Here is a 12,264-nt window from a genome sequence, read left to right on the forward strand (position 1 = left end):
AGAAGCAGGGCTCAGGATGAATACAGCCCCCATCCGCCAGTCTTCAGGGACTCATGGAGCCCGGGATTCATGCAGTCCTGGCCCCTGGGCCACATGCCAGACGGGTGCACTGGTGTTCTCCGCCCCCTATTTTTGAACAGCCAAGCAAATGCAAGCTAGCAGTGACCATCAGCCACCGGGGACTGGGATTGTGGACTTACTTATTACCTGAAGTTACAGCTCTTAACCCTCAGAGCCAGCCTGGCAGGAGCAAGGGCAGTTGAACTTGTCAGTCACCTCAAAGCGATTTTCATGTTTTTGTAATTTCCTCTCAGACAGTCAACTTCTTCCAAAAACCTACAGGGACAACCACGGAAAAGAAAACCCAGACAGGTCACTTTGAGGTAAATGAATTTGAAAATCAGCTCAGGGAGGCAGGGGAGCTATCTCGTGACACCTAGTTTTGGGGAGTTCTGCAGGACAGGCTCACTGTCCCGTCCACTGCCACACTCCAGCTGCACTCACTGGCTGGCCACGTGGCCAACCTTCAGCTCCCTATTAAACCCAAGCTACAAACTCATGAAGGAAATTGGCAGGAGACATTTTCTATGGAAAACAATGCCTTCTAAGTACTAAAAATGGATTCTTGGACATCCTTAGGGGAAGGAAGGTAATTGAGCTTTATTATTTCTCCTACTGCGTTAAATAATAGCGAACACTAGAGTGTTCTTTTGCATCAGGTACCATCCTTACTGTCTTACATGGATTAACTCAATTAAACCTGAAAATCACCAAAGGCAATAAATACTATGGTTTTCTCATTTTACAAAGAAGAGATTGAGGCACAGAGAGGTAAAGAAGCTGGTCAAAGTCACACAGTTTGCGAATGCTGGACTTGCAGAAGCTATCTTCACTGCTAAAGACACTGCTCAGCATTTGCGTTAGAGAAGGCAGTCCCCTGAACCCAAGACCAATGGGAAGTGACAGAAAACATTAAGCCACAACAAAATGCCAGCAGTGCTAGTATCTGAAACTAAGGAAAGAGAGCCAGCTGAGGTACTGAAGGAAATGTCCATGAACCTCAGCCTGCCAGGTCACACATGAAGCTGAGAGAGAGGAATTCAGCAAAGGGTCAGGTCAGCAAAGTGGCAATGCTGCTCTCCATCCCTCCCTCACAGAAAAGAGGCCTGCTGGCTGCCTTCTGACCTACATGTCAGATTCCTGCGTCTGGAAAGAGCTGATCTGGAAGGAAGTCCTCCCGATCCATCCCTGCTCTGCCTGAAGAAAGTAAGATTTAGACTCTAAATGGGGCTTTCTTGACTTTCTGAAGCAAACATTTTGGCATTGTTCATTCCACCAACTAATCCTTACAGTCTTGGAGCATAATCTTTGTCTTGATCATTACTGGATCTTCAAATAGACTAGAACCAGGAAGAGGACTGCTTCTGTCCTCCTGATTTGCCATCTGATTCAGAATCTTTCAATCCAGTGCCGCTGACTCCAGACTAGACATGTGCAATGACACAAAATTATGGACTTCTAGTCTCTGAGCCTCAGTTGGTAAAGAAGTGCAAACCAGTGAAAAGTCCCCAAGCTTCATGTGCACAATTCCATCTCAAGCTCATTCCCCATCCAGGTGGCACGCTGTCCCCAGCCCCCAAATCAGCTACCCAGCACCTCTCTGAGCATCCTTCTTCCTCCCATACCCAGAGCCCCACAGCTCTGAGGGATGCTCCAACCACCTTCCTCCGTCCTGTCACTGCCTCTATTGGATGCTCCCTCTCCAGCGCCAACTCTGCCCACTGTGTTCAGAGACAAGACGCCCTCCCCTTACTTAGAACATTTTAGTGGCCTCGCTGCTCCTTCTCAGGCCTTCCAGATAAATCCCAAACTCCCCAGCAGGAACCCTCAGGCCTTGCTCAGTCTGCAGCACCGTCCCTTGCTGCCCAAGCCCAGCCATACTGAGACAGTAGGGTTCCCAGGGGCACTGGCCTCTGTCTCTAGGCTTCACCTTTTGGGAGTGTGGCTCACTTTAGCCACCCTGTCACTGGGGAAGTGCTTTCCTTTCACTTCTCTCCCTGCAGAGGGTCCTGAACTTCTGAGCTTCAACCTCTTGCAGCCGGGCCCTAGTTACAGGAGCCTCGCATCCCCAGGTCCCAGCCTCACTCGAGGGGCAGTCAGTCCCTGCCCCGCTTCCCTGAAACTCAGATGAAGGTTCTACTAAGCCTCCAGCACCAAACTCCACATGAAATGCCTTACTTTGATCATTTTTTCCAATACTCAAATTTACTTTATAGAAGTTATAAGAATAAATGCAAATACAGGTTTTGGCACAATCTGTACAAAAGTCAGCTTAATCAAGGTGAGGAAGCTGAACCTGCTGTGACGCTCGACATTCACTTTAGAAAATTCTTTTCCTTCAAGAAGGTGTTCTTAGATGTAAGAACAATAATTAAAACAAAACAAGTTGGGCACAGTGGCACATGCCTACAATTTCAGCTAATTGGGAGGCTGAGGCAGTAGGACTGCAAATTGGAGGACAGCCTGGGCGTCTTAGTGAAACCCTGCCTCAAAATAAAAATTTTTGAAAATGTCTGGGGATGTAGCTCAGAGACAGAGTGCCTGCCTAGCGTGGGAGGCTCTGGGTTCAACGCCCAGCACTGCAAACACAACCAACAAAAGTCCCCCGGCTATACTTTCAAAAGGGATTTGAGTCAAGGAGGGGCTCCAGAAGCATTAGGTACCTGCCAGAGGGACCCTGGCTGGAACTGGGCTCAGAGGGCCCACCACGGTGCAGCAGTATAAGGGGTGCAGGTGAGGACACTCAGGAGAGCCTGCTATGGACCCACTTGTGTACCCACTTCTAGGTCAGAGATTCCCAAAGGTATTGGGAGTCAGGTTTGCTGGAAAGCCAGAGAAAGCAGGGCACCAAAGGTCCTGTGCAGTGTGCCTGGGAAGAACAGGGTGGGGGGCACCCTCTCTCCCCTCAGAGCACAGGAAAAGGATCTAAGGGGTCCACCCACAAGAGCAGGAAGCTGGAGGAGGAGTGGTAGCCCGTCTGCCCCTGCAGAGATGTCACAACACTGAGAAGTGCAAGGCAAGGGCATGACCCACTAGTGTGCTCCAAAAGGAGACATGGCTATTCCTCCGAGCAAAGGAGGGTAAGGCCGTCCCTTAAGAAACCCACCCCACCATATGTAGGAATTTGACCACATCCAAGACCTTCAGTCCAATGCAGACACCTCTCTCTTTTCCCGGGTGCCTGGTCCAGCATTCTAGTAGGCTGCAGGAAGAGAAAGGGGACCAAGGCCAACTGCCTTCACATGCATGCGATTAGCTGACCTGCCTTGTGGGAAGATTCTGTGCTGCACCCTGGTGGAGGCCTGGCCATGCCATCTACTCTGACCAATGAATGTGGCAGAAGTGACAGCCTCATGAGACCAGCGGTTTCCTGGGCAGAGGCTCCCCAAGCCAAGCTCCTGGCAGACAGCAGCATGAGGGACAAATAAACCTCTGCTACTGTAAGTCACCAAGATGGTGAGGTTGCCTATTTTGAGGGTGACTGCAATGTTCCCCAAACTTCATATGTTGGAAATTTAATCTCCAGTGTAGCAGTATGGGGAGGTGGGACCTGGTGGGAGGTGACCAGGTCATGGGGGCTCTGCCCCCACAAGTGAGTTAGCTACCAAAACAATGGGCTTGTTTTAAAAGTCAGTTCAGCCCGCTCTTGCTCTCTTGTCCTTCTGCCTTCCACCATGGGATGACATAACAAAGACCCTCACCATATGCCAGAACCTTGCCATCAGACTTCCCCACCTCCAGAACTGTGAGAAACAAATTTCCTTTCTTTATGAATTACCCAGTCTGTGGTATTTGGCTATAGCCTTACAAATGGATGAAGACAGTGAGCAACTTATCTTTTTAGCTCAGATCTTCCTATTTGAACACTGAAAGTCTCCCCAGGAAATCCTCTGTCCCAAAAAACTGGCAGCTGTTGGTCACTGAGTTGTAACTGCTGTACGATTCATTGTAAGGTAGCTGACACATATAGAAAGAAGGAAATAAAGACTAGGAGCCTAGAGCCAAATTAAGCCTGATTTGGGAGGAGGGTGTAATAGTTTGGATGTGAGGTGTCCCCCAAAAGCTGCACTGTGAGACAGTGCAGGAAGGTTTAGATGAGAAATGATTAGGTTATGAGAGCCTTAATCCATCAGTTAATTAATCTCCTAATAAGGATTAACTGAGTAGTAACTGAAGGTGGGTAGGGTATGGCTGGAAGAGGTAGGCATTGGGGGCATGACTTTAGAGTATATATTTTGTATCTGGTGAGTGGAGACTTTCCCTGCTTTTTGATTATCATGTGAGCTGCTTCCCTCTGCCACACTCTTCCACCATGATATTCAGCCTCACCTTGGGCCCCAAGGAATGGAGCTGGCTGTCTATGGACTGAGACCTCTGAAATTGTGAACCCCCAAATAAACTTTTCCTTCTAAAATTGTTCTTGTCAGGTCTTTCAGTAACAGCAGTGAGAAAGCTAGCTAAAACAGAGGGCTTTACACTGGACAACCTGTCTGTTTACTGTGTCCTTACTCCTACTTTCCAGATGAGGAACCAATGACTGGAAAGACAGTTATCTTGCTTAAAATGGCACAGCTGGCAAGTAAGGATTGAAACCTAGGTGTGCTTGGCTTCACTGCTGATGCTCCTAATCACTATGTGCTGCTAATCTCCTATCTCCCAAAACCACCCACCCCAAAAAAGTGAAATACAAAGACAAAAGCAAAACAAACACTAAAACCAAGCATTCCTGGGGAAGAAATGAGGGAAAGCTGCAAGAAGAACTGAGCAAATGAATTTCCTCTGAGCTGGCTGGCAGCCAGGGAAAAGAGGGAAATACTCAGCCCTCACTATGTGAGACCAGGAAGTTCATCAGTCAGTTCATTAACATAGACCTGAGCAAGTCATGGTGTCTGTCAAGAGGTTCTTGCTATGGGACCTGAGCAATGCAGTGCTGATTGGCTCTGGGGAAACAAGCTCTGTGAAAGAAAAGAGGGCTCCTCTCTTTTTAAAAGGGGACCTCAATGGAAGTCCAACTCCTCTTCTCTCCCATTGCTACCCGCAGTGTGACAGTTAGATGGAGTTCTGCTAAGACACTGTGTGAAGTCTCATGATGTCACTAGGGTGGTAGCTTTCAGAGATATGGCTTCATAACAGGGCATGGCTTAGGAAAATGTGGTCAATAGTAAATCGACAGTGTGACCACCCTCTCTGATCTACTTCTCCACAAACCCCAGGTTCTCCAGGGGCGTCCCGTGTGTTGCCACCTCTGCATGCCCAAAGCCTTCAAGGAGCTGGCCCTGGGTGCAGGACGTGCTCTGGAAGTACTGCTTTCTTTTCCCTGACCAGGGAGCCAGTGGAGGCCCTGGTCACATTCTCCCCAGCACAGGGAAGACTTGCTGAGGGAATGAAGGTTGAGCTTCTCTCATCTGTTCAGATGATGATGGCCTTTAAGCAGAGGCAGGAGGCTGATGGGTCCTGTCCTCTTTGCAAGTACCCCTTGACACTCCATGGGGGTGTTTAGTTGTCTTGCTTTGCAGCACATGGATGTTGAGAACCTTCACCAGATGTCCTGAACCTGAGGTGACAGGTGTTTGTACTGGGATCATTCAAATAGCCTTTCTGTAGCTCCCAGGAGAAGCTGGGACAATGGGGACCAGAGAACCCACAGTCCATACGTTCAAGATGGCCTCAAAGCTACTATAGAGATGAATGTTTATATAAACACATGAAAGCATGGGCAAGGTAACAGGCAGGGCTGTACCACTGTGAGGACATGCTGCCCATCTCCAGCAGGGACCTGTGCATTTGTAAGTGGTAGACATCTATTGAGCCACTATGACAAATTTCCAGCAGGTGGCAGTCAAGGTCTCGAGCAAGGAGTGCTTTTTCCTAGCTGTGGGGTGTATGCAGGACCCGTGAGCAGAATGGATGAGGAAATAATTAACTTACTGGCTGGCATGTGTGTGTGCTGGGGGACGACAGTGGAAGGGGAAAGGACGAGGGAGGAGATGAACCTGGGGCCAGGTGTAGCAGGGGTTTGTGTGATGGGCTGGAGGAATGTCAGAAGAGTGTTCTGAGCAGAGGAGGGCTATGAAACACTGGTCGTCAGGGGCTTGGAGGACAGGCCTATTTGTGGCACTTGTATACCCAATCCTACTGGTAGCTCAAGGTGCTTGGGGACCCTGAAATCAAACAAACAATTGCATTTGGGGCTACAGGACTTACTGGATGTTTGAGATCTCACAGGGTTTGTGAATCTGGGCACTGTGAATCAAAACAATTCGGTTGATGGAAGAGAGGCCACAGAGTTCCAGTCTCAGACCGCCACAGAGGATAGATAGATTCAGAGGTCTAATAATCACAAAATAGACTAGGCTATAAGTTCCCCAAGGACATACACCTAGCCCAGCAAGAAACTCAAGAGGTGTGTGCTGAGTGACAAAAGAGATATCTGCTTAAGCTTTTCCACATCTCCCTCTGAAGTACAGGAGTGAGAACAAGCTATGGTCCCGCTGGGCATTCTGGGAGGACTCTTGGTCCTGGATGTAGACGCAATGATGGCACAGGGTGGGAATGGTCTGCATTCAACTGACAGCTAAGCAGCCACCCAAACTGAAGGTAGAGCAAACACAATGGTCCCAATGGAAGCAATTGTGTGGACATCAAATCGAGGCAATGACCCTTTTCACTGGTTTGATAAAAAAGACATCAGAGTGACATGGAGTTTCACCACCACCACCACCACCCCTCAAAAAAACACCCATGAACCATCTAAAACAAGCAATGATACTACTGAGTGCTTTTATGTTCCAGCCAACAGTGGTTGAGGGCGTGCTGATGGAAGATGACGGTTAGGTTTCAAATCCTGATGCCACCAGGCATTCGGATCTTAGGTCCAACATGTACTCGCAGTGTACATTGGGCACAACACTCAGCCTTTGACTTGTACAATAAGAATGATGACATTACATGCCTCAAGTGACAGACAGTGAGATATAATAGTGTTTAGCATGGCATCCAGAACTGTTATGATTTTCTCAGTAACCATCGCAGCAGCTTTAGAAGATGGCTAATGTTATTGCTCCCATTTTACTGATAAGGAAACTAAGCCTGAGAAGGTAAGCCTGAGAGGGTAACTTTACCAAAACTGATGATTTTCTGGGATTTTGAAGATTTAAGCCCAGGTCAGTCCTAAATAAAACCATACTTTTTCACTATATGGCATGAACCCCCTGCAAACTCTAGGGATTTCAAACTTCTTCAAACCAGCTCTTACCAAAGGTCTGTCCTGGAAAGCTAATTCCATGGGAATTAATGATATGTGGGTGGGGAGGAAGCAGAGGCCTTCTATGTATGAGGAAAGATGGATTCAATAGTGAGGTTCCTTAGTCTCTTATTCCCCAAGTACACACACTCACAACATTTTTTTATCTAATGGCCAAGGGATTGACGTGGCACACTGAGAAGAACTCTGCTCTGCAAAAGCATTCAGGACTAAAGGTCTTCTCTTCTGAGACCCTTTCCTCCCTCTCCTGCTGATGTCTTTACCAGAAGGTTTTTTTTTATTAGTCTCTTGGCTCCTCTGAAACAGCCCAAGCTCTGAGGTTCCTGCTTCCACTTTGCTCATGAAGGGTCTCTGCCCCATGCTTGCTCTTGGGTTTGGTATTGCCCCTGCCTCTCAGGACCTTATACATTCAGCCCACTCCCCAGGCATCTAGAACCAGGACTCTTCTCTAAGAGTCTTGCCTCCAGCCTGGGTCCTGGGGTTTGTCTGCATTACCTGCAGAATGACAATAGATCTGAAGCGACAAAGAGAGATCTCAGGAGTGGCCTCTCCCCGAGCAGGGACAGCCTGGCTCTCTTCTGTACCCAGCGCCAGCCCAGGGCCTGGCATGAGGAGATGTAAACATTTCTGTGTCTGCCACATTCCACCTGCCCTGCCACCTCAGTGGAAAGGAGCCACACCAGGCAAAGCTCTCTTTCTGACCCTCGGCTTCATAATGCCCCTGCATCCAAAGAGTGCACAGTAACAAACCTGTCTGATACCACAAAGGATCGGCATGCCATACTGGAGGACCTGCTAACTGAAGACATGTAAGCCTGACCCTGTTTTCTATTTGTTGATTTTTGTTTGTTTTTGCTTTTAAATATTAGAGTAAGAAAAGACAACCATGTCCTAAAGACTCTGGGAAGAGCACTCTTTTCTCCAAAAAACTTATTGCCTAAAGTTGAAGATAATTCTGGAAAACACCTGCATGTTGTTCTAAAGGAAACAGAAGAATGTACTGCTTTTGTTCAGTGCCAAAGGGGAGATGCTGGTATGAGGGAGAGGAGGTCAGGAAGGGCCCCTGAAGTGTGCCCTATGTTTCTGGGTAGGTGCTGCTGACAGGCGGGGACAGGCAGCAGGGGGTGGGCCATGGAGAGCCAAGTCTTAGAAGAAAAGGCACACACCTTCTCAGAGAACATGGGGAAAGCAGGAAAAATATTCAGCAGTGGACACAAGGGATACTGAGGGGTCTTTTCTGGCAAGACCTTCACTTTTAAGTCAGCTACAAAGAGAGGATAAGCCAGAAAGAAGTGTTGGGGGGCACTGCAGAGCGGCAGTGCCTCAGGTGAGGTAGAGCACAGGTGTGGATCCAGGCTGGATGCTTAGGGGTGTGGCCTTCCCAGCACCTCAGCAAGTGAATTCTCCCCCCAGAACCAAAGAGCAGGGGGCAATATGGACCGAAGAGTGAGAGGACTCGGGTATATTAGGAGCGGTGGGATGGGTGGGGCAGTGTAGTGCCTCCTGGGTTCCAATTCCAGTTCTGCCACTTAATGGCTGCATGTCCTGGGCAAGTCGGGTGACCTCTAGGAGCTGCAGTTTCCTCTCCTATAAAAGGGGCCAGCCCTCTCCATGGGTTTTTGGGAAGACTGAATGATGAAAAGCACCTGGCATGTTTAGCCAACCATGGTCACTAAACGGACGTCCTCGGGGTGGTTAGAAAGGAGAGGCAGGAGGCTGTGGGAGTCAGTGCCAAAGATGCAAACCCAGATTTGAAACTTAGGGAGGAAGGAGCTCACAGATGGTGAGAAGAGGGGGTACCCAGGGGGCATGAGGAACTTAAAACTGAAGAGCTGGAGGGGCAGGTTGCAGAGAGGCATTGGGGAGCAGTACTGAAGGACATCCCTGAGGCCGGCGTTTTGCAGCAGGAAGCACTGAGGACTCACAGCAATTTGAAAGGTGAATGGAGCATTCAATCCAACCCCTTTGTTTTACTAAAGTTGGGGGGAGAGATCCTTCAGGAAAGCTTGCACTAGGATAATGAGGAAGTTATGTCAGCGGGTGAGGAATAACAGAATTTTGGAGTTGCTCAGGGAGATGAGATGGAGAAAGCAAGGGACAGTGATTTCCCTTTGGAGATGGAGCCCACAAGAGGGGAAGCTGACAGCTGCTGCCAGGGTGGGCTGCCACCAGAGTGGGAGGGGTTGCTGGGGTGACACAGCCACACAGGGCAAAGCAGCACTGGGGGCACCTTGTGTCCCACAACTCCCAAGTTTTAAAGCAACTCAGTGCCAGGTCTGAGGAAGGATTGGTAATTTGAGTAAATTTCCACCACAAACTGCATGTGGCAGCCAAATTTCAATTTGAGACGATTTTGTAATAATGAAGACACTGTTAGCGTGCTGGCCCACGATCACTCATTAATCTCTTAACAAATATTTGCTGAGGGCAACCAAGTGCCAGGCACTGTTCTCCACGGATGCGCTGGGGATGGGGAGGGGGACAAAAGTCCTTGTCCTCACTTGGTACACATGCTTGTGAGGATGGCAAGCCAAGGCAATAAGCAAGTGATGGTGCTAGGTGCCAGGGACAAGGGCCACCAGGAAAGTCCCGAGGTGGCAAGGTGTGAGGAGGCGAGAGGGAGAGTCAGGGGTATGCAGACAGAGACGGCAGCGGGCCGCGGCCCAGGACAGCAACTGGGTGAGAGGAGAGAGCTGGAGCAGGCGGGAGCAGTCACAGGGCCAGGGAGGGCCTGGCAGAGCCGGGCGAGGACTCTGCCTGGACTGAGTGGAGTTCTTGGTCCCACTCAGGTGTAAGTCTGGCTGCTGCTGCGGTGAGAAGACTGTGTGTACGCCTGCGTGCAAGGGTTAAGGTGGAGCCGGAAGGTGAGTTAGGAGAGCACTACCAAAGCCGAGGCAGGTGATGCAGCTCAGCCTCAGCATCAGGGGTGATGGGGCTGAATGCCAGATGTACTTGCAGGGGCTGTGCTGACAGGGAGAGGAGGGGTAAGGGGTCAGGCTGAGCAGCGCTGCTGGGCTGAGGCAACAACCATGGGGATTTCCTGATTGTCTAGATACGGTGACACCCAGTCTGTGAACTGCACAAAGGCCCGTGGGAGTGAAGAATCCACCCACTTGCTAGGAGCAAGCCCGAGTGATGGCGGGAGGAAGAGGAACCTTTTTGTCCTCTAGCATCCAAGTGGGAGCCTGGGGTTAGGGATGTGCTACGTGGAGACAGCTGTGAGAAGTCTGAGCCGTAACAGACTACACTGCCGCTGACTGAGGTGGAACAGGAGACACCTGTCCCCCTGCACCTGCAGAGAGGGACCACCTCCCACTTACTGAGCAACAAACAGGTGCCCAGGACAGTGCGAGTGGAGGCATATTTCATTCCATCCTTAAATGGCCTTCTGGAAACACACTGTTATCAGCTCTGTGGAGACGATGACATGAAATCAGGGAGGTGAAGCAACTTGTCCAAGATCACACAGCTGGGAGGGAGCAGAACAGGGTTTGGAATTCAGATAGGCCCAGCTCCAGGGCTGGTCTCTACACATGCTTTGTTGCTTCAGTGACTCAGCAGATAAAAGAAAAACTCTGTCCCAGTGGGACAAAGAGAGCAGGGCAGGCTCACACACACCCATCCCTCCTGCCCACAGTGCCAGGCTGCCAAAGCCAGCAAAAAGCACATGAACGAGCCAGAGTACTGGGGATATGGCCGATGTGTCTAAGGAAATAACTTAAAGATTAACCAGATGATGCTTTCTGTTTCCACTCTGAACTTCTAAAACCCTTTCTCAAGTGGACTTGTCCTCTGGCCTGCCCTGGCAAGCACAGGGTAAGCAGGAGGATTCATCTTGTGATAAGTCTCAGGGTCTTCCTGTGCCCCAAGTTGAAGAGGCTGGTCTGAGTGCACCCTGACCCCAGGAACAGCCCTGTAGGTTCCTCTTAACTAAAACAGCAATGGCTTGTTTCCTTTCATGTGCCTCTTTCCTACATAAGGAATAATAATAATAATAATAATAATAATAATAATAATAATAAAAGACTTCAGTGATTTTGCTTCATTTTCTGAGCTTTGGTTACTGCAGGCAAGTTTTCAGGCCTTAGGATCTTAACAAACCTGAGCTGTACAACTTGGGATAATTTTTTTCTGAAAAAATACTCGGTGCAGGGTCACAACAAAAATAACACAAAAACTGTAGCAGCAGAAATCACACAGCCAGCTTTTATTTTGTGCAGGTGAAGGATGTTTCATTTCGTTCTCAAAGAATTAATTCCGAGAGAGATCAGAGAACCACATGCAATCAATCACTCAGCCCAGGAGGGAGAGAGGCAGGGCTGAACCCAGGTCTGGACTCCCGAGCTCTGCACAGGTGAAGAAGAGCAGTCCTTTCTGCATGAAAGCAAACTCCAACCAAACCCAGACCCGAACCTCCCATGAAGTGATACAGGGCAAATGCCTCAGTGGAACACGAGCAGAGAACGTGAGCAGGAAATCACAAACAGATGAAACACAGAGACGAAGAAGTTTATGACAACAGGTTCAACCTCATCATGATCAAAATATAATAATGAAGCTGGGCATAGTGGTGCAGGCCTATAATCCCAGTGGCTCAGGAGGCTAAGGCAGGAGGACCATGAGTTCAAGGCCAGCCTCAGCAAAAGTGAGGCACTAAGCGACTCAGTGAGACCCTGTCTCTAAATAAAATACAAAATAGGGCCGGGGATGTGGTTCAGTGGTCGAGTGCCCCTGAGTTCAATCCCCAATACCTACCTCCTGGAAAAAAAAAATGTAATAATGAGATGCTACTTTCACTGCTTATATTAGCAAAGATTACATTTTAAAGATTAAAATCAATATTAGTGAAGGTATAGTAAATGAATTGGTCAATGGACTGTAAATCAGAAAATAAACTGGTACAAACTTTGAAAAAAATTGGCATTATTTATTAAAAGCTT

At 48.9% G+C, this 12,264-nt stretch overlaps 1 protein-coding gene across 9 annotated transcripts in view; it reads right to left on the reverse strand.

Annotated features, from left to right (window-relative positions):
* Positions 1-12,264, reverse strand: part of BMAL1 (basic helix-loop-helix ARNT like 1) — a 102,021-nt gene that overhangs the window by 35,924 nt on the left and 53,833 nt on the right. For 7 of the 9 annotated variants that reach the window (XM_079102705.1, XM_079102704.1, XM_079102703.1 and 4 more), the window contains one exon: positions 208-336. The exons of 1 other annotated variant lie outside the window; for it this stretch is intronic. The gene's annotated coding sequence lies outside the window, so the exon portion shown is untranslated. Of the gene's footprint in view, positions 1-200; positions 337-12,264 lie in introns of all 9 variants that reach the window. One more of the 9 variants, XM_079102699.1, reaches the window with a different exon arrangement.

The sequence above is a fragment of the Sciurus vulgaris genome (genome assembly GCF_902686455.1).
Source record: "Sciurus vulgaris genome assembly, chromosome: 11".
Taxonomy (NCBI): Eukaryota; Metazoa; Chordata; class Mammalia; order Rodentia; family Sciuridae; genus Sciurus; species Sciurus vulgaris.